Source organism: Crassostrea angulata, unplaced genomic scaffold (genome assembly GCF_025612915.1).
Source record: "Crassostrea angulata isolate pt1a10 unplaced genomic scaffold, ASM2561291v2 HiC_scaffold_62, whole genome shotgun sequence".
Taxonomy (NCBI): Eukaryota; Metazoa; Mollusca; class Bivalvia; order Ostreida; family Ostreidae; genus Magallana; species Magallana angulata.
In genome coordinates this window covers 8683-33045 of record NW_026441617.1, presented here as the reverse complement: position 1 = coordinate 33045, position 24363 = coordinate 8683, and the positions used below count along the sequence as shown (strand labels likewise).

At 32.9% G+C, this 24363-nt stretch overlaps 1 long non-coding RNA gene and 1 pseudogene across 1 annotated transcript; both read right to left on the bottom strand.

Annotated features, from left to right (window-relative positions):
• Positions 1 to 762: 762 nt before the first annotated feature.
• Positions 763 to 3924, bottom strand: LOC128168871 (uncharacterized). The gene is made up of 5 exons (XR_008241467.1): positions 3743 to 3924; positions 2202 to 2781; positions 2018 to 2096; positions 1751 to 1929; positions 763 to 893 (listed from the first exon to the last, which is right to left on the bottom strand). It is a non-coding gene; the product is annotated as an uncharacterized LOC128168871 (long non-coding RNA).
• Positions 3925 to 6004: 2080 nt separating this feature from the next.
• LOC128168870 (uncharacterized) lies at positions 6005 to 24345 on the bottom strand (annotated as a pseudogene).
• Between the last annotated feature and the right edge of the window lie 18 nt (positions 24346 to 24363).

Here is a 24363-nt window from a genome sequence, read left to right as displayed (position 1 = left end):
GTTGGTACTATTCTCGGATCGAAGGACGACGACGTCATTCCAGAGGAGGAGTGGGCAAGCTATATGCTTTCAGTTTCGGAAGGCATCACAGTGATGATAAAGGACATGCGAGCACTCTTGTAACGTTTTTTTGTTTAAAATATGTGCGATTCAAGATGAACACTCCATGATATTTGAACATTGATTGTGTTCTGTATATAAGTAATTGTATATATGTGTTCGTGATAATTTTATGCTTGAAATTTCAGCACTATTTATTGTAAACACATTGCACCAAACACTTGTTTGATGGATTTAATCTCTAACTTATAGAGGAAATAAAGAATGTCTGTCTGTCTGTCTCATAGATGGAACAATTATGCAAATACAATTAATGGAATCTGTTTTTTATTATATCTTTTATTTGATTAATTTGTTTTATGTTATTAAGCATTGATTTAAACACGAGTGTGTATTATCATAAAAAAATGAACTATTAATGATAGATCTACTATTCATGAACTAACTACATGTAAAAACATCCTCAATAACACGCGGACCTCGGAAATCTAAACAAATGTGCTTAAGATTTATAAAATAAAATAAATAAGTAAAAATAATTTATTTATTTATGTCTTAAATAGACAGTTCTCTAATAGTTTAATTACTCTGATTAGACGCATAACTAAATTGTTAAAACAATAGAATTGTACATCGTGCAAGTTAATACAAGCAGATAAGCGTATATGTATAACATGAAGGGCTAATTTAACATAGGTATCCGTTTTAACTGATAAAAAATGTTTAAATTAAACACCTACCAAGCAGCCTAGATGACATTTCCCTATCTTCATTTACTCGTAAGGATTGCCTAGTTTGATTGTCACTTTGGTTTTCTAATTCACCATTTTCCCCTGAAAAGAGCACACAATATGACATTTTATGAATGTTATTCATACATGTGTTTTTGTGAAATATCTATACTACTATATTAAAATGATAGACTCAAATTTTGGGGCTTTAATACCGAGAAATCGGAAGAGTAATGTCTTTTGTATTATATATTTTTAACATTATTGGTACTTGGAGATCACCAATTTGGTTTTTATTTTTTCTTAATCAGGCTTCGCTAATTAATAATCAACGAAAATTCCTTAAAAAAATCCGGAAATCGTCTAAATTTTTCGGATTTCACAATCTTGCGCATGTGCATTACATTCACGCTAAATCACTGGATGCTCTTTAGTTTATGTTTCCACAATATCACATTTGCATGGATAAACTCAAAAACGATAATACAAATAAGTGTAAGTTTTCATTAAAAATTTGCTATATATTCAGTTTATGAAAGAAAATACCGGAGATAACTCTAACTCAGTGCGTTTAACATGAAAAATTCAGAGAGTTCTGAATGTCAACATGGTGTGCAAATTTGATGTATATATTTCGTAAATGCCCGAAATAATATGCAATGCCAACCCACGCACGGGTCAAAGTCTAGTGTAAGATAAAAAGGATAGGGTTTCTTTTCATTGCATATTATCCCATTGCTATCTCTCAAATACGCATTCTAAAGATATGTAATTTTTAATGAAATTACTATTTAGCAAGTTCACTACATTCATTGTAGGGTAAATATATATTGAGGCACCGATGGTTACAAAATATAATAATATTTTCCCGAGTCGTCTTTTATGTGTGATTACTGAATGATTTTATTTGAAAACTTTTATATTTTTCGATCAAGAATTATTTCCACCTTCAATCATACCTCTGTGTCTCCGTTTTCGTACATGATATATAATCCCGGTGATCAAAATAGTGACACACATAACTAGTACTATTGGTATCACGAGAGCCAAAGTGGTAGCACTGTTTGGGTTTTTCTTGAAGATATTGTCAGAAAAAGTGGAGATGTCATAATCTTTTGACGTCATGTGTGTGATCAACCTTTAATGAATAGCAAAATGAAATAAATTACTGTAAAGAATTATGTATGTAATAAAAATCAGAAGAAAACTTGAGGCTTTTAACTCACGGCGAGGAAGGTAGTTTTGTAATGGATGTTATTTCTATCTCTGTTGTTGTTGGATTTATTCGTATATAACATCCATAATCTGCGATAACAAATGACCAAAGTTTAAAAATTAAGAGTAAAGGAATATAGACGAGTGGTCTATTCCATTAAAAGTTAACTGAAATAGATATCTATGCATACGTACATATCAACACCTGTACATCATATGACCAAAAAGGGTTGGGTGGGCAACTGTTTTGATTGGATTGGCATTCAAACACATTAATTTGTCCGGATTCACTGTTGAACCTGGGGCACATTCCTTTAAAACATGAAAACTCATTCACATTTTAAACTATAAAACATTGCTAATGCCAAATATTTCAAAATTATACCCACTGCATATCTATTTTATCTGATTGTATACGTGCCTCATTTGACAAAAAATTTTAGCTGATTTTCGTGAAAAATGCAAATAATGCCATATTTTGGTTTACTTCGAAATGGGATGTACTTACTTTTAAGTTTAACGGTAAATTTTTAAATATACCTGGTGGTACCAAAATTCTATTGGAACACTTTTGAATAAAGTGACCAAATTCGTCTGGTAGACAATGATAATGTTTCGGCTCCTGGCATTGCAGTGATACACTGCCCCTATTCCATCCATCAAGTGTATGTGCACATTGCATTGAAGCTTGGACATAGACCACGTGACAGAGATACAGCCCAAGAATGCATGTTACTATGGGCCAACCCATCCGAAACTTTGTTTTCATATTCAACTATAAAGTATAGGAATGAATATGTCGTTATTAGTGTGAAAAGAGATATATGCCATTTCATATAAAATATATAAATCGTGGACGATATATTCAATTCAAACGTTTTGACCAATGCTTCGCCTATAAAGTATAAGTACATGTTTTAATACAAAATTAATTATGAGTTATCAAAGACCTTGAGTTACTCAAAAAAAAAAGAAGAAAAAGTGTAAAATGTATTGATTTAATAATGTTTTCTTCTGTACTATCACAGTCGTGGGATATAAAGTCATGCATTGTTATGTTCATATTATATAACTTTCTGAAATCCGGCAATCTGATTGGTTAACAGAGAGTCATTATTTTTTTCTATTATGATTGGTTAACACAGAGTCATTATTTTTTTTCTATTATGATCGCTGAAAGCGAATATAGACTCGCAAGTGTTCACTTTCGCTTCGGTCAAATATGGCGTCGAAAGATAGGAAAGCTCGCAAGTTGTAAAGTTGTAATGAGGAAGATTAAAGATATAAAGTGATGACTTACTTTCTAAACAAATCAGTGCAGAATTTAAAAGCCTAACTTGTGAAGAACTTGTCTGCAGGGGAAATGTTATACTGAACTTCGGAATAACCAGGGGGAAATGTACCCAAAAAACTACGTACTTTCTCATTATATCGTCAGGGTATATAGAGATTTTAGCAATCAACTCGACCAAATGTTTACATCATCAAGGGACCACTATTCCGAGAGTCAAACAAGTTTTTCAAAGACAGGACTCCCGATTATTCATAAAAAATACTATCAACTTATATTGATTAATTTCAGGAAATATCTAGCTATTGGGAATGTTTTGGTATTTGTTTATGAGATATATAAAGAGGATTCAAAATTTTAAAAAATCATTCAAACATTCTTTACAAGTATTCTATATATTACAGTTTACTCATACACGACAAAGGTAAACAGGTGTATGACACACATGTACTTTCCTTGATCCAGACTCTGCCCAGACACTGCTCAGTCCCTACACCATCTTGTGTAAGAAGACAGTGGTAACTGTTAGGGTCCACACACTATAACCTCTTGGAGGCGGTGTCCCAGTCGTTCTTGTTCTGGGGACATTGATGTACACTCATATTATTCCTTAAAATTCCTACTTTCGGTTTGAACTGAGGAGCATGCCAAATCTTGCAAATGACAAGACCTTTAAAGAAATGATCAATTGCAAAATCGATATGGGTCTTTATCAAAATATGCAGTCTTTTGCGTCAGTGTCAATTTAAAGGGGGGAAAATAATGTTCTGGGGAATATATACAGTACCATTGGATTTTAGAAACTTAAACCTATATTGTTGAACAAATAAATTGACAATTTTACTGCTTAAAGTATTAAAAAAATATTATTTGTTATGAGATTTCAGTGAATTTATGTTGTCATTAAATTTTTCCAACGTCTTTAACCTACAATATCTTCAATATTATTGATGTTTTATTCCAAAAATCACCGTTAGTTTTCAAAACAACATTCATATTTTAATTTCTGTTATGCCCCTTAACAAGTTCTCTTTTAAAAACAATGAATTTGATCAGATATATGCTTGTACAAAAAATTTTTGTCATTGGTGTTACTAGGCAAATTATATAAAAATATCTTTAAATACATCAAGTTAATAATATTGTACTACAGTTGGAATCCCCCAGATCATAGCGACATCATTCCCTGCTACTAAAAAGATAAATGTATCAGTGATGACATCATTGTGATAGAAAATATGGCAGAAAATGTTAGTATGCTCAGAAAAAATACAATGTAAACTGTTTCAGTGGGATAACGTGCTATTTAAGGTTTTCTTTAATGAAAGAACAAAAAAGTTTTTCACATAAATGATGAATGTTTATCACATTATAACATAGGCTATAGAGCTTTGTGTGGTATCTGTTCTCTTGGGTCATACTGCTACATTTACTATGAATACATCAGTGGTATAACGGTCAGTGGTGTAACCAAAAATTGTTGTTACCCCACTGACAAAACTGTTACAATTTTATTTGTTTTCAATAATAAATTTTCTGGAAATAAACAAAACCTCTTATAAAAGAAGTAATTAAAATTTCCGCTATTAAAAATAATATATTGTATTATACGAAATAAATATTTCAAGTGTGATTTCTATTGTATTTTCAAGCTATCAAATGTTTTTGACTAATTATCGTTAGAACTCACGACATATCAGATTTTCTTACCTTTATGTAACAAAACATAATACAACATGAGTTTGATTAATATCGTGCTCTATTTGCATCATTTTTGTAGTCTTCTTTATTTTTTCAAGTTCAGTTGTTCGTCATTTTGAACATGTTGGCAATATATAGGTCCGTGTATTATTTCTATTTTTTAAATGCAAAAAGACAGTTACTGTATATCTTAAATTTATAAGTCAGAATAATACACGGGTATTTAAGATAACCAGTAAACAACCTGCACTGGTTAGGGACATGTTCACACGTAATACACGTAATCAGTAATATTTTTGTTTCATTAAATGTATCTTTTGTTAAACTCAGACGGAATTGGACAGCAATCCTGATTTCACCGATACATGTATGTACTACAATCTCTATTCCAAAAGGTAAGATTGGAATAAACTTTACCCTAAAGGGGTTCGTAGCTATAGGTCTTATACATATAAATTTACAATTACTGATATAAAGAACAAATAACACAAATTATAGTTTATATTACCACCAAAAATTTCAAAAATACAATTTCTAGGTTTGCATTTCTTAAAAAATCATCACACGAACACAGCATCTTTCTTAACACTAAGTAGTACTTTCTCAGACAACAGAAATATGTTGATCATGAAATAAAGGCATTTCTTGAACATATTTCCTATGTACTGTCCACTTTGTTAGTGGCATCTCTAAAATAAACATGGAAAGTGGTTGTTGGCCCGCTGCTAAGTAGATCTCATCCAACGCACCCCGCATCTTATCTATGTCGGATGAGTGTACTACGTGACGGAATATATCCTGGATAAAATATATTTTGGTCCATCTATCCACCTTAGACTCATTTATATCCTTCACAAACTGCCATTCACTGCATCTGTTCACTTAATATATTCATTGAATTAGTCATACAAAAAACAAACCTTTAATTATAGAGAGTATATATCCATGTATCTACAAAAGTTTAGTATTCATAAAAATAATTACCTTGGTTAATGAAATGTGGGTTATGTTCTCGCTTTGAGTATTCAATCTTGATTTCGTGTCTATATTCTTCAAAGAAAAACAATTTCCTACAATACAACTGTCAATGTAACTGTTGTAAATTAATATTCGTATGAATGTTTTTACATTAAAGCTATACACGCTATAATTTACGTCAATTTTGAATGACAGTGAAAACGCATGTGTTTGTCTACTTATAAAAGTTATCCTTAATCTGTAAATTACAATGGTGAATTCCATCTCGTTACAAAGATATAGATTTTTAATTGGTTATTTTCCTGCCAAGAAAATATACCGTTTCATGAATATTGATGAAGGAAGAGCGAAACCGACCTCATTGCACATGTCCGCGGAGAACTACGTGGTCGTTATTGTTTGCCTAATTAAATATCCAACTTGATTTCTAATATGCTTAACAGTTGTTTATTTGAAATACATACATGTATAATGAGTAATATACGTTTGTCATTCACGATACCCTTACTTCTGCATTAACACTTATAGGATCTATAAATAGCACGTAGGGGAAAAACACAGGTCTGCGTCATTTTTTTAAAGGAAGTATTCATATCTACTCACAGGCTTGTAATTTTTTTCTTTTGTTTGTACTAGTATATCGGACAAGTTTATGTTTTACTGAAAATATCCTTTCCTTTGTGAAACTTTCACAATTATGAAGATGTTGACCCTTCACCAGTTGTGGTATGATAGACTAAATTTAGCTGTCGATATCACGTGATAGATTGATATTCACGAGGAGGCATTACTTTCCTGGCAGGAAAATAAATATTTTTTATTGTTTAATATTTGATATATTTGTTACGTGATCGAATTGAGCATTATAATTAACAGCATAAAGGTAACTTTTATTAGTAATCAAACACATACATTTTCCCCTCTATTCAAAATTGACGCAAATTATAGCGTGTATAGCTTTAAGCCACAATTTAAAAGAGAAATACGTGTAATGGAGGCTTGCATAGAGATAAAGTTAAGGCAAAACAACTAACCGCTGTGTCTCGATCTCTTTCTTCTACACAGTATGCATATCAGCGCCACAACCCAGCTGTCTACATCCTGGGGACAGGTCAAGTTATACTGTAGAACAACGAAACTCTCTTATAAAAATAGTCGGTAAAAAAAATCTGGATAATGCATGTGTAGTAATACATAGCCTTTACACAATACATAATTTATTCAATAATTGTGGTTTATATAATGGACGATTCTTGTTGAGCACTAAAACAATAAAAGTATATATGAATATTTTTCCTGGAATTACCCCTTGCATTGACCGATATAAAGGTAACCAAATAAACCATAGCTATATCCGGTTAATCCCCCAAGATAGCCTCGTGCACTTAACCGACGATCAAATGCATTGTGATGTCATCTTCCGTGATTCGTTTACGCCATGGCGTCATGGTTTTAAGTGCAGATATGCTGCGAAATTTGTCGAATGAAGCTAATTTGAGGCGCAATATGTAATATTATGTTGCAAAATAAACAAAATATATAACTACATTAAAATATAAAATATAAGCAATATTTGGGCTCGGATCGAAAACTTGAAGAGGGCTCGGCAAGCCTCGCCCTCTGTCACGTTTTCTTACCCTCGCCTAAATATAGCTTATATTTCAAGACAGTACCCATGTATTTTATGATATTGTATACTTATAGAAAATATACCCTTTTCCGCCCTGTGCGATATAAACCGAAAATTCACCTAGGGGTGTGATATAAACCATAGGGGTGTGATATAAGATTTTTGTTTTGCCTCGTACTAGAATGTCTCGACGTCATTGGATGAATCGCGTCACGAGGTTGCCTTATAAATTTCTTTACACGGCAGGCGTCAAAATTTATACGGCAACATGACGAACGTAACGTTATTTGAGCTGATTTTTTACAAAAACCTTCTTTTTTTTTAGCCCCAAAATATTTAGAGTGACCCCCCTTTGCCCGTGACGTAATATTATGATCCTACAATAGCATCCATGTTTGCACAAACGACTGACAAGGAAGGTAAAAAAAATTAGAGAATTAAGCTATGATTATAATTTTTTGTTTGTTAACATAATATGTAAACGGTGTGACCGTTGGACCGAGCGCAGATTTAACATTATGCAGTTTGATTTTTGTATGATAAAATCTATTCAAAACGCACACAGTAGGATCCGCCTGCATGGTTGCCTACTCATACCATTCGTCAAAGTTAAACTAAACGTCGCGTGCTCAGTCTACATTATGACGTCATATTTCAGACGTTCAAGTTTGTCTTCGGAAATAGCCGAATAGAGTTACGTAGAGTTCCGATTTTTTTTATTTCTTCTTTTATTGTTCTTCAATTTAATTCATATGAATACCGCTGTAATAAAATTGCATATTTTGTTCAGTATCTAAAAGATCAGTTTCTTGGCGTTAATGTTTTTATTTTCCATCTGATAATTTGATAAGACATACATAGAACAAGTCGTGTTTCTTGATTTAAGCACTATTGAAACTTATCTGGTTTCCTTTATAATTTCTTTTAATTCCAATTGACTTCTATTGAAACACAGGAACTTATTTAATCGAGTTTAGGGGCAATAAACATCGATAAGTACCAGTCAATCAATGATCGAACTAACTTTTTAAAAACAAAATGGCTGCCAATATGGCGGCGCCCAGGGCTGTAAGAAATTTTTTTTGGCCTTAGTACCCCTGATTCAACATTCATTTTTCACTGATTTTCTTATATATACGTGTTACCATTAATCCTCGCTTCGCGAGGCGGGCTTCGCCCGCCTCTCGCTGCGCTCGGTATCAATTGTAGGTCCTCGACAAAACAAAACACTTAATATGTTTTACGGTGCGACCGTTGGGGCGAGCACAGCATGTGATCAAACAATGAATTATAATAAATTAATAAAATAAAATTAACAACGTGAAATTTGAATGCCAAAAAATAAAACATACCTATTTTTCAGTAAATTTTCATTATTCATAGTTTATAAGATTTGTTATAATTTATTTATTTATATGTAGAACAATAGTTTAATCTCAGATACAATGTTGTTAAATAATAAAGATTTTAATATATAAATATTCATTGCACTGTATCTCCTCTTTTAAAGTGATTGTGATTATGACTGATTGATTGATTTCCCCCCTTTTTTTTGCAGTAGACATTTTTTCTTAAACTTACATATAAAACTTAACTCATCATAGAGCTCCCCCCATGCTAAATTTTTTTTCATTTTTGTCAATTTATACATAGAAAATCGACTTACCATGGATTTGCCCCTCCACTTAAAAAAATATAATTAATGTTTAATTTTATTTTTAGTTTACGCTTAAAAATATTTGCTTATCATGTTAAAAGAACATGGTGTTGTCCCCCCCCCCCCCCCCCCCCGCATGTAATAAATGGAAGTGAAAATAAAGAAACCATTGAACTGCTAAAGAGCTGAAGGATTAGAATTTTCATGATTTCTTTTTCTTTTTGCTTGCAAAGATTTTTTGGATGAGGCTGCCATCCACCCACCCACCCCCTTTAAAAAAAGGCGCTGCTACGTATAACGTATACAGTGAGGTTGCCATTAACGAATCGTCTCCATTAACGAATCACTTTCAGATAAACAATTCTGTATTTTTCTATTAAAGGTTCAATACTTAACTTATTATATCCTGTTATGTAGAGTTATTCTTGTTTTAATTATTTATCATGAAATTATTAAATTTTATATTGTTTTATGTCGTAACTTCTAAACAAACATGAACAAGCTTTTTGAAGACGCAGACAAAAAGCATGCGTGCAGCTGACTACTTTCACTTTTCGGTTGAGCTCTGATGTGAACGGCTCATTGTATGTAAGCATATTTGGTACAGATGTTTAATAAAATTATCTGTCTACAAGCACTGAAAGCGTCAAACAATTTCTTAATCAGAGAATAATTATATTAGCTATAATGTTGTGGGTAGTCAGGGTTCCAATAACGAATCACCGAGATCCGGGGATCACGGAGGGGTCATGTCGAAATTAATTGATACCGCTACGATTATTTGCACATCTGCTTCAATTAAAAAAAACGAGAAACAACAATAAAAGATTTTAAAAACACATTTCATTCCCATTTTCTAGAAAAATTTTCCATTTGATTATGATTTCAACCATATTTTGGTCTCCCCAATTCCCTGTATTAATACGGATATTTATTGATTTAAAAACCGGCATGCCTTACAAATTAAAGTTATTCGTTATTCGATGACATTTAGTTGTTTATTTCCTAAAAATATAATTTTCCTTGAACATGGATCCAGTTTGCAGATTTACTATACATTTTTAATTGTGTTTTAAAAATATTTCATAAGTACCGTGGCAAACGATCGCTGATTCCATACATGTACAGGTCAATCCTGAAAATATTTATTTTCCTTGAACACCTATGCAGCTTGCATATTCAGTCATCCACTATACATTTCTAGATTTGTTTTAAAATATTTCATAGTACAAATGATCGCCGATTCAAAACGTCTGTCTTCCCGGTATTTGTTCTTCCATTTCTCTTTCTTTTTTTTTTTTTGCTGGATGTCAATACTGGGTCCTGTTTTTGTTTTTTGGTTGCTTAACTATACAATCACTTAACACCTTTCTAGGCAATTTTGTGTATTTTATTTTGTTTACTTTAAAATCGCCCTAGGATATGCTTCTAAAGATCTTTTAAAACCTTTTTTTTATAATTAGTTACCGTTATGTATTCAAACTTCAACTTTTCTAACGTACGTGCTAAAAAATCTTTTAAAAAAATCGGAATGGCTAAATTTTTTTGAATAAATTAAAAAAAAAAAAACAATGCAGAAATTTAAATTCATTTTTTTCTTCTTTTTTAAATTTTTTATTCGATGAGTTATTTTCCTCGCGATATTCTTAAAGTTTCTATATGTTTATTTTATTTTATTTTTAAGTGTCGTTGCTCCGCATGAAAAATCTATGATGTAGTACATATATGTTATAAAAACCCAATCTGATACAGTATTTAATTAATATCGACACATAATTTCATTGCAAATAAATTAAACCCGTTGCGACACAAACTTCATCATTCTGTGAGTTCTATGAACTGAATAACGTCACTTGTCTATGCTTTGGGAAAACCCTCGTGTGTCGTATTTCGGTTTTTTTCTCGATCCATTTACATGTATATTTCTTTGTAATTTCATGAAAAGATGTTCATATACATGTATCTCATAGAATTAACAATATTGATGACTTACAATGACTAAAAACTAAATGATTTTTAATAAATTGGTGGATCAAAGTTAACAAATCATGCAGTCATTTTTTTTACCATTGAATTCATTGTTATTTTTTCATGAATTGTCGGGTTCAAAAAAATGAACACTTCACCCAAAATGAAAAAAAAAATATTAGTCTTTCCATTTATATTATTCTTATTCATGCTTTAAAGCATATCAAAACTTAAAAAAAAATATTTCGACACTGTCCCTAACAAAAATTATCGGCTGTATATCACGTGATTCGGTAATGGAGAAAACATCGTTCATCAAAGTACAGCGATAATTTTTGTTTAATCATTGGTTGTTGGGAAAGAAATATATGATGTTATGAGTCAAGTATGATACAATAAAACAATGTTGTATTATGAATTTAACTCGGGCTTGGTTACGTACTATCAACGCGAATTTACTTAGTGATTCGGTAAAGGCAACCTCACTGTACGTTTCAGGAAATTACCGTAATTATAGTGAATAAAATATTTGTGAGCATTCATCCAAATAAGTGCAATTTACAACTGTTTCCTGTATCTGAAGAAATGTCCTTATTCGTCAGCTGTTCTTTATCTTAGCCTTTGCAAGATTTTGAGAGGATTTTGGTCATTTCAGCAGATTTACAATAACTTCAATTAGAGTAATTTCCCCTTATCAGTGCTTATTGTGACGTCAAAGCTGACGTTGGTTAAGTGTCGTCTTACTCTTTAAAATTCCCTTGAGAAATAAAAGTATGCGAAGTATACTGTTTTATTTACTTAAAAAGCATGATGTTCTTAAAATTACACATCTTATTAGCTTTTCAAAGGTTTTACTTTGATTCTCGGGAGAACGTGATGTTGGAAAGTGAGGTTGGAAACCATTGGTACTATGAATTGTGGGTCAAAATTTACTGACTCCGAAAAAATATATCGGATCAATGTGTAAACGTTTGTGACGTCACACGATTATTTTTGATTGAAAGTGTACTGAGGTGAACTTTAGAGGTAACATTGACTGTATGTCGCTTACATCGTTATTGTTTTTACTGTCTAAATTTGTCTTGCTGATTCTCGTGAGAGTGTGAAGTGATAAAAATTGCCATGATTACAGGGAACTACTGGGACGATTAAAACGATGCATTACTGGTCCGATTTACTGACGCCAAAAAAATCCGTTGAATGAATGTGCAACTATAGTCCGAATTTTCTATTCACACACGCCTTGCCGGTAGAGCTCGCTTCGCGCCGGCGCTGCGCGCCGGCGAGCTGCGCTCGCTATTAGGTTTGTTACTGACTGTTTACAGAAATTTGTGGTGTCGGTAAAGTCCATAGAAGGCTCGGCTCCGCCTCGCCTTCTATAGACTCCACCGACCCCACACATTTCTGTAAACAGTCAGTAACAAACCTAATAAGTAATATGTAAACGGTGTGACCGTTGGACCGAGCGCAGATTTAACACAGTGCAGTTTGATTTTTGTATAATAGCGAGCGCAGCTCGCCGGCGCGCAGCGCCGGCGCGAAGCGAGCTCTACCGGCAAGGCGTGTGTGAATAGAAAATTCGGACTAGTTGCACATTCATTCAACGGATTTTTTTGGCGTCAGTAAATCGGACCAGTAATGCATCGTTTTAATCGTCCCAGTAGTTCCCTGTAATCATGGCAATTTTTATCACTTCACACTCTCACGAGAATCAGCAAGACAAATTTAGACAGTAAAAACAATAACGATGTAAGCGACATACAGTCAATGTTACCTCTAAAGTTCACCTCAGTACACTTTCAATCAAAAATAATCGTGTGACGTCACAAACGTTTACACATTGATCCGATATATTTTTTCGGAGTCAGTAAATTTTGACCCACAATTCATAGTACCAATGGTTTCCAACCTCACGTTCCAACATCACGTTCTCCCGAGAATCAAAGTAAAACTTTTGAAAAGCTTATAAGATGTGTAATTTTAAGAACATCATGCTTTTTAAGTAAATAAAACAGTATAATTCGCATACTTTTATTTCTCAGGGGAGTTTTAAAGAGTAAGACGACACTTAACGTCAGCTTTGACGTCACAATAAGCACTGATAAGGGGAAATTACTCTAATTGAAGTTATCGTAAATCTGCTGAAATGACCTGTGACGGTCAGACCGGTTCGAATACCGGCGCCAGATAGCTCAGTTGGTAGAGCACCTGACTAGAGATTCAGGGGGCCCGGGTTCGAAACCCGGTCTGGTCCGTCATTATTTCTCCCATCCCGTTACATTTGGTGCCGTGACCAACCCCTGGAACTGACAGGTGAACTCCTGCCAGGGGAAGAGCCTGGGGTGATCTTCGGGGACGAAGATCATTTAAGGGGGGAGGAATGTGACGGTCAGACCGGTTCGAATACCGGCGCCAGATAGCTCAGTTGGTAGAGCACCTGACTAGAGATTCAGGGGGCCCGGGTTCGAAACCCGGTCTGGTCCGTCATTATTTCTCCCATCCCGTTACATTTGGTGCCGTGACCAACCCCTGGAACTGACAGGTGAACTCCTGCCAGGGGAAGAGCCTGGGGTGATCTTCGGGGACGAAGATCATTTAAGGGGGGAGGAATGTGACGGTCAGACCGGTTCGAATACCGGCGCCAGATAGCTCAGTTGGTAGAGCACCTGACTAGAGATTCAGGGGGCCCGGGTTCGAAACCCGGTCTGGTCCGTCATTATTTCTCCCATCCCGTTACATTTGGTGCCGTGACCAACCCCTGGAACTGACAGGTGAACTCCTGCCAGGGGAAGAGCCTGGGGTGATCTTCGGGGACGAAGATCATTTAAGGGGGGAGGAATGTGACGGTCAGACCGGTTCGAATACCGGCGCCAGATAGCTCAGTTGGTAGAGCACCTGACTAGAGATTCAGGGGGCCCGGGTTCGAAACCCGGTCTGGTCCGTCATTATTTCTCCCATCCCGTTACAGACCAAAATCCTCTCAAAATCCTGCAAAGGCTAAGATAAAGAACAGCTGACGAATAAGGACATTTCTTCAGATACAGGAAACAGTTGTAAATTGCACTAATTTGGATGAATGCTCACAAATATTTTATTCACTATAATTACGGTGATTTTCTGAAACGTAACGCTATACGTAGCAGCGCCTTTTTTTAAAGGGGGTGGGTGGGTGGATGGCAGCCTCATCAAAAAAAATCTTTGCAAGCAAAAAGAAAAATAAATCATGAGAATTCTAATCCTTCAGCTCTTTAGCAGTTCAATGGTTTCTTTATTTTCACTTCCATTTATTACATGGGGGGGGGGGGCAACACCATGTTCTTTTAACATGATAAGCAAATATTTTTAAGGTGGCTCTATACACCCACAGTTTATTCAAATTTTCAATAGAAGACCACGAAACATATACTTATCAAATATGAAAATGACGATAGGGATACTATAGGTATTTTTAAAGAATTTTTTAATGTTTTTTCGTGTTTTTGTAAAATATTTTTTTAAAAGACAGCTATCAACAAATTGAGAGAAATTCTTTTGTCATATGATGGATATTTCCTTCGGACACATAAAAAAAAAATAACACTTCTTAACATTCAAAAATGTTATTATTGCAATTTTTTTTAGTATTTCCCCAAAACATATTTTTTCATATTTTCTTACTCTGATGACAAATCATCTGAAAAAGTTGCTTGATGTTATAAGAAAACGTATTTTAATAAATGTGAAATAAAAAATTGAATGAAAACAATTGCAAATAAACACAAAAAATATTTAAAATTTTATTTGGTATGAAAGTTCCTCATGTAAGGATTATCGTTCCTAAGTCCCAAGGCCCAAACACCTTGGGGACTTTTCATTTCTGAGTTGAAGAAAATTTCCTAAATATAATGTTGGAATGATAAATACATGCATATTTCATTATAGACTTTGCCCTGTATAAGTGAATATATTCGCTTTAGTGCAAAACTAAGTCAAATAAATAAAGGGGAACATTGACTAGGCTAATAGGATTTATGTATCCCAACCTGAGAGAAATTCAAAGCAACCCTCTCATCCCCGTTAGGTGTCGATATTAATGTGCATTAAAGTATATTATAATTGAAATATTTTCACCTGTTTAGAATTTTCTTTCACGGTATTCAACCAAAAAATACGTTTTAGAAATTTTTGGATAGTTAAAAAATTTATTGTTCTCAACGGGAATCGAACTCATGACCTACTGGTTTGTAGTGAACCCACTAACCCACTGCGCTACGGTGTAACATATCTATTATGCTAAAAAAACTCTTTAAAAATTTATACTTGATTTTATTGTTTATTTCGATAAATAATACCACACAACGTGAAGGTGTCACATACCACATTACTTGTAAGTAATGAATTTTCCAATTATCAAATTAAATCTATTCATTTAACACATTTTTCAAAATAGCGGTTCCAATACAATTCACCTCAGTTTAAATCAGCCAGTACCGGAAATGCATGTTTCCAGATTTACTTTTTTGCGTACTGCGTCATCAAAAAGTGGTGTATAGAGCCACCTTAAGCGTAAATTAAAAATAAAATTAAACATTAATTATTTTTTTTAAAGTGGAGGGGCAAATCCATGATAAGTCGATTTTCTATGTATAAATTGACAAAAATGAAAAAAAAATTAGCATGGGGGGAGCTCTATGATGAGTCAAGTTTTATATGTAAGTTTAAGAAAAAATGTCTACTGCAAAAAAAAAGGGGGAAATCAATCATAATCACAATCACTTTAAAAGAGGAGATGCAGTGCAATGAATATTTATATATTAAAATCTTTATTATTTAACAACATTGTATCTGAGATTAAACTATTGTTCTACATATAAATGAATAAATTATAACAAATCTTATAAACTATGAATAATGAAAATTTACTGAAAAATAGGTATGTTTTATTTTTTGGCATTCAAATTTCACGTTGTTAATTTTATTTTATTAATTTATGATAATTGATTGTTTGATCACATGCTGTGCTCGCCCCAACGGTCGCACCGTAAAACATATTAGAGGGCGAAGCCCTCTCACGGGCCCGAAGGGCCCGTGAGAGCGAAGCTCTCCCTATAGACAACACGTGTACATATGTCTAAAAATAGAAATTACACTCTATACCTATGAAGTTGAAAAACTTTTCCAAGATGGAGGAAAAAAGAATAACTTCACGCGCAGTGACATCACCGGCATCCATGTTGAATTTGAATCTCGTACTAACTTCACGTTTGGTGATAATTTACCAGCTTTGTTTAATGAGTGATAAATACATTTAAACTTACCTAGTGTGTTCTTGAAAAATTAATTCCTAATTAAGAAAACAAATTTTCATTTCCTACAACTTACAACAGTTGCATTAGATCCGATCAAATGAATTTCAGGACATCTGATTGGACAAAAAACGTGTCTCAACAGTGAAGCAGTTTTAATTCATTGTTATTAAATATAACATCATGTATTTGAATTAAATTTGCTTTCTGATTACTATTTGAAAACACCAAAGACGATTTTTCTCCAACTTTCAATTTGAAATTTCGTTTTTAGGTTTCATCTCAAATCGTAGCCTAACATACTCATACCCAGGTCATTTCGTACCCAGAATTCAAATTAATTATCAAAATATAAAAAGAATTAAGTTACGACCAATAAATAATTCAGTATAAAACAAAAGATAATCAAAACTTAATTTTGTAGACATCCTAATCTTTGACAGACACATTGTTAAATATTTCCCCATTCTAATTCACCCCCCCCCCACCCCCCCCCCCCCCCCCCCCAAATGTGTAAACCATACGTATATGATTTAAAATACAATAAATATTCAAAGTACTCCCAAACCGCCATAAAAATAAAAGCAAATAGGGAGATTATTTGGAGTAATATGCATTATAAATACTTAAAAATTATTTATAATAGGAATTACTGATCTGCATTCACAATCACAAATATGCATTGAACACAAATGTATGACATTTTTCAGACAAACTCAGATTAAATTATACACCCCAGTATGTACAATATACATGAAGGACATCATTTGCACCTTATGATTTGAATTAGCTAGGGTACTATCTCAATTTTCTAGTTTTAATGCACAAATCAATCATTAAATGTTTAATAATTCAGTGTTTGGATGACAAATTTAAGCGAAATATTCTCAAGATAAATTGATTTTCTTATTTTAAAAAAAAATATACGTCATTACTCTTTAATTCATGTTTATGCATACATTTGAAATAAGGGAGTAAAAAGTTAAAATACTTCATGCTGAGAAATTATCCAGAGATCTGCAATGTAGATACTTCATGTAGCTGCAGCCAGGTATTATCCAATATATGTATAAATTACTTCAGACTAGACAATAAGACATCAAAATAATACACATGTATATTGATAGAATCTAAATAACAACAACAACAAAAATGCAGCTAAAATCTGTCCCAAGATTTTTTGCTTCATTATTAGTTATTCATAAATACCTTCGCTAGCCAAGGGTGTGTGATCTGCAGGAGCGGCGCGGATCAGAAACCCTTGGCTTACAAAGATGAAATATTTCAGGGTTTAAACAATATTTATTTACATACCAGAATGAAAATTTGTTTACCGGTTTTTATATTTGAATCCCCCCTCCCTCCCACTCTCTCTCTCTCTCTCTCTCTCTCTCTCTCGAGCTGACTTGTTCGCCTAAAAAAAGCGGCTGTTAAAATAAAAATCTATGGATATATTTGTAAAGCAAATAATATAAAATAAGATCTGGATGATAGCATTTGAAAATTGTGTGAGGTGTTCCAAGAAACTTCCAAAATGAAAAAGATAATTATAAAATCTCCATAAGAAGTCAGTTTTTCGTTCCTGTGAAAAAAAGCGACGAATTTTAATTAATGAAGGATTTCAATTGTATTTCTTTTAGCTGTGTATGTTTCCATAAAAATTGTCAACATGTGATGGAAACAGTAGCTTGGGACAGACTATAGCATAGCAGGGGTTGTATAAGAAATGAACAGCTGATGACAGGCCAGAGATAATGAAAGGGCATATCTAGCCCCATTGATATTGGCTTCGCCCTCCAAACGGTTACACCGTAAAACATATTAAAATCTATTTAAAACGCACACAGTAGGATCCGCCAGCATGATTGCCTTCTCAAATCATTCGTCAGAGTTAAACTAAATGTCGCGTGCTCAGTCTACATTATGACGTCATATTCAGACGTAAAACGTCTTCGGAAATAGCCGAAGAGACTTACGTGATTCGGAATTTGTTTTTAATTCTTCTTTCATTGTTCATCAATTTAATTCATATGAATGCCAATGTAATAAAATTGAATACTTTATTCAGAATCTTGAAGATCAGTTCCTTGGCGTTAATGTTTTCATTTTCCATCTGATAATTTGATAAGACATACATAGAACAAGTCGTGTTTCTTGATTGAAGCAATATTAAAACTTATTTGTTTTCTTTTTTAATTTCTTTTAATTCAAATTACCTTCTATTGAAACATTGGAACTTATTAAATCGAGTTTAGGGGCAATAAACATCGATAAGTACCAGTCAATCAATGATCGAACTAACTTTTCAAAAACAAAATGGCGGCCAATATGGCGGCGCCCATGGCTGGAAGAAAATTTTTTGGGCCTTAGTACCCCTGATTCAACTTTCATTTTTCACTGATTTTCTTATATATACGTGTTACCATTAATCCTCGCTTCGCGAGGCGGGCTTCGCCCGCCTCTCGCTGCGCTCGGTAATAATATCACACCCCTCTCTGGCAATCTTCGGATGTTATAGCCTATCACACCCCTTTCCGTTAATTATCGACTATTGTGACGTAGAGTTCGGTATGCATCGTTCAACTCGGATCTCCGAGTATGACGTCAAATAGTTACGTCGACGTCAACTTGGTATACTAACAGCTGGCGCAAAATTCCAGGAAAGTTTATCAGAGATGCAATATATAGACACGGAGAGATTTGTAAACAATGATCATTTATCACGCTTTATTTTTTTTAAATTGTTTCTTTGATATTTTCTCTAAGTATATGATATAAAAATCATAACATGGCAATTTTTATATCGCATCCTATATTAGCCCTAGGTTGCTTTATAACTGTTGTGCTATTTCATTCGTGTTATATTGTACCTCTTGTTTTTTTTTTATGAGCAGGCTTCTTGTTTATGTGTCAGCAAAGGCATTTGGCGATTATGAGAAACTGGTAAAAATCTCATCAGGTTGCACCACGCTATTTTGTGGGGTTTTTTCGGCAAATGCCCCAACTTTCCATCTCATTCAATATGGCATGTTGAGCCCAAATCTTAAACGGAATCACAAAAACAAATTTAGTCTTGTTCTTCTCGACTGCTTGTAAGATTTCCAGTTGTGTTTTACGCAAGTCATCTTCGTCATATTTCCCATCTGACGGAATCCAGTCTTGAAAAATATAGCTTCCCTTAGTCTTGTTATGTGCCCATTACCGGAAACTATTTTCCATGTCAAATGCCACATGAAGTTCTTCCAATGCCTTATTTTTCACGGCGTCTTCGTTTATAACTGTTGCATTTCTCAATACCAAAATCAGAATATGATTTCCATATATTTTATTTTTTAATTCTGTGGTCAAATCTATAAGTATATAAAGTCTTCTGTAGTTTTTTAACAATAGATTTACATGAAGTATTATTTTGTGTATTTAACGATAAGAGCAGCTGTTAAGTTTAAATGAAAAAATCACTAGAAAATTTACCAAACCCTTATATTTTTGTTTTGTGCAATTATCAATACATATCTATCGTCTATCTATCTATCTATTTATTTATCTATCTATCTATCTATCAATCTATACATCTATCTATACATCTATCTATCTATCTGATTTAATAAAAAATGATTAATTTAAAGATTAAACATATAGCCCATCCTAATTTTAAGTTAACTTACCACCAATCAGTTTATCTGTATTTTCCCTTTTGAACTCGGGATGATGTGGTTGACTGTGTCCAGGGATTTCCTTTTTTGGTGTTTTATCTAAAAAAAACACCATATAATTGTATGTTTAAACAATTTTTAACAAGTAATTTATATTGTATCGAATACATTGAAACATTTTTGTAAAAAAAAAATCGATTTTACAAATATCTACTACCGATCAGGTTCTCTTGTTCTTTGATCATCCTGATTTGCTCGGGTTGTCTAATTTGATTACTTCTCGGACTAACATTTTTATCTGTTTTTTCTGAAATATCAAAAGTTGTTGTTCGGTTATAAACGAATTTTTTAAAACTTACTGACTAGGTACATGTATAAATAAATAAAACACTTAAGGCATATACTAGTAATTAATACCAAGCAGTTTCTCCTCTTCGTTGATATCGCTTCTTTGATCTGATTCACTGCCTTTTGCCCTTACATTTGTGACCATTCCAGTTTTTTGGCACCTGTGTTTCCGTTGAAGTTAGCAATCTGCAGTGCACAATGATTAATTGTTACTTAAAAGGAAAAATGTCATATTTTGTAATGTTTTTGAAAGAAAAGAGGTTACAATCAAATATTCACAGTTAAAATAGAAAAGATACGATTGGAGAGGTATAATGAAATAACTTACATTGCTGATGAGTTTATTGTTGTTGTTGGTATGGTTTTATCATAGCATATAGGATCTACAATGACATGCGCTTATAATAAGCAAAACTCGTTTATAGCAAATATTTCAAGGAATTATAGAAAAAAAAACTTCGTTATAGCCGTAATTCTTTATACGGTTATAGCGAATTCTAAAGAAATCTTACAGCGAATTCGTTATAAATAATTAGCTTCAAACTATCGTAAGTTATAAATTCCATATTAATGTCATTTACAAAATTGTCTATGTAACCTACCTCTCTTTAATTAAAAAAAAACATTATGTATAATATATGGGTTTTAGTAATTTCATATGCATCTTAAATTTTCATGTATCTTCAATAAATTTGTAGTGAAAAATATTCGTTATATAAATGATAAAATACGTAAAAAAAAAAATTGTCAGCAGGGGTTTGAAAAGTCCTCCGTTATAGCCGTAAATTTGTTATAACCGTGTTCGTTATATACATCAATTATCCATAGGGTTAAATATGAAACTTGTCGCGACATGTATAATAACTCGTGATAGTCGTAAATTCCAGTGTTCGTTATAATAGAGTTTTGCTGTTTATATACATAAATATAAATCAGTTTTAATGAATTTAATGGTTCGGTTGGAATTTTTATCAATTCATAATAAATATTCAATAAATATATTTGAAAATATTAGAGCATTGAATAACGCACGTTATTCAATTTGTCTGCTCACCTGACGACAGTTCTTGACACGACGACGTCAAAAATAAATCATTTAATGCTTATATTTATATTCTCTTTCTGATGGAATCAATTATTTACTTATATAGAACAGCTGTTTTATAAACAGGTTTAAACTGGTTATTTCATAGACTGTTGAGTTCAGATCGATGAGCAGGAAAATATAATCCATGAAAAAAAACTCTTGAAATTGTTGCTTTTAACATTAAAATCAACTTCTTTATAAAATAATTGTAAAACATGGTGCTTTGACAACATGTATGAAATATAATTTTTTAACCATAACAAAGAAATCACTGTTTGAGAACTACTTATGTAAATTAGATGTAAATTAACCCGCAGTGATTTATTGTTGCATTTAGAGGCATTTAAAGATCACAAAATTTAAAGGAAAAACAAAGTAGAATGTAAATATATGTTTTCTTTACAAACTGTATTAAATTGTGGTACTGGTTGAGCTTCATAAGCATGGCAAACATAGCTAATGTAGGCAAAAAAAAACATAACATGGTTTTTAAATGCGTTATGAAAAATTGCCATTAATAATTTTGTCATGAAAATATGAACGTTTTATAGATTAAAAGTTGTAAATATTCGTACATATGTACACTGCATTGGACCAAAAGATTGTGTTGGGACAGACGTTTTTATCAGATTGACATTGAAACACGTCAATCCGCTCGACTCTGCTGTTGAACTCAGGACACATTCCTGAAATATGAAAAATAACACTCTCTGAAAGATTAGGTTAAGTACTCTATTTTTATAAGACATATTAATTTCTTACATTAAAGTTCGGAAGAAAGGATGATTAAATCATAGTCCTCTAGGAAAATGATATTATCTGAGGATTAAAAGAGTCACATCGCCCATACTTTAAAAATGCATATGAATTGTACTAAGTAATACCAGAAGATATAGGCAAACATATATATATATATATATATATATATATATATATATATATATATATATATATATATATATATATATATATATATATATATATATATATATATATATATATAATACATGTATATCTATATCCGAACTTTAATTGGTTATACAACTAATCAATGTCGGAATAAACAAATAAATTGCATATACATGTATTTTATAAAACATATGGTATATTATACAACATATATTCAAAATCCACAAAAAATGAAGCATCAGAATTGACGGGTGTAAGTAAAGAAAACTCAATATAAATACTATGTACTGATCTACCATTTTGAATCCAAACTCTCTCAAGGCATTTCTGTGTCATTATGCCGTTTTCGTCTCTCAAACAATGATAATAAGTTGGCTCCTGACACTTCAGAGATGCACTTGCCTTGTTCCATTCATCTTGTGTGCGTGCACATTGAATTGCCCGGACGTATGCAATGTTACAAAGCAAAAACAGAGATACGCATGGGTGCATAGTGCTGTATATATGTTTCCGAAGCATTATCTTTATAAGAATTCATTAATGCTGGACCTGTAAATACAAAATATAACAATCGGGTAATTGTAAATCACTAATATCAAATATCTATTAACTCATTTTTTTAGTTTGATTTGTCTACAAAAAAATTCTTTTCTTGAACGATAGATCAGATATTTCAAATTTAAACTTTACAACGACATATCATATGTTTGGTGTATTAATCTAAACTTGTTGAAACAGTGTTCTGTAACTGGCACAGTGCATGTATAACATTATTTTTTTTAACATAATACTAGTAATCTCTATACACATTAGAGAAATATCATTCCTTGTCTTATTCTTTTGTTTTTGTGTTCACAATGTGATAAAAAATAAGGTATTGATAAGATCCAGAATCGGTTGAATGTGTAGTGTATATCAGCAAACGAAAAAGATTGGTAACTGTTTATTTTGTTAAATGTTCTGTATTAATTGCTAATTCTAAACGGTTTTGTGTGGGTCTGTGAGGTACATGTATTGCATGTTAACATGCGCGGATCCAGAAATTTTTTCCAGGGGGGGGGGGGGGGGGGGGTCCGAAGGATAATTGTGTTTGCCAGGGGGGGTCCGAGGCATATTTTCGCGATAATTTTACTATGTAAATTTAATAAATTTTCATTTTCCAGGGGGGGGGGGGGGGTCGGGACCCCCCCCCCCCCCCCGACCCCCCCTCTAGATCCGCGCATGTGTTAACGTTACCCTCTTAAATCTTTGAATATCAAGTTGTTTAGGCCTACCACCGAATGCTCTACTTTATATGCTTTGGTAGCTGATCAATGCTGCAATTCTCTATTTGGCAAACTATGTGTGCAGTTTTATACTGAAGGTTGGCCCTGACCTAAGTGAAAGTAACATTACCAAAAAGCGTTTAAGATTTGTTCGTTCTTCTGCTTGTAAATGCATTCGATTCTCTGAAATAACTCGTATATATCATTTTAAATAGGGTTAGGTATTGCTGATCATTTTGTCAAACATATATAGATTCACATTGTTGTGCCATATCACGAGAAAAATATAATTATGACTCATAATATTGACAGTGAGTAAACGTACAAAATTAATTCCGAAAACCAGCCATTCCATCCGAACATACAACAGCACATAGTAAGAATACCTTACCTGTTATAAGGAGACACAAAACAAATCAAAACGAGGCAAAGTTTAGACGTGTTTGGTCAAAGAATAGCAATTGCGTTGATGATTGATCACAATTGATTTCCAAATATGAAACCGAAACTAGTCTTTTAAATTTACTGAATTTTCAACCTGTCCATGCATGCAAGCATTTGCCTAACCCAGAGTATCGGTTCACT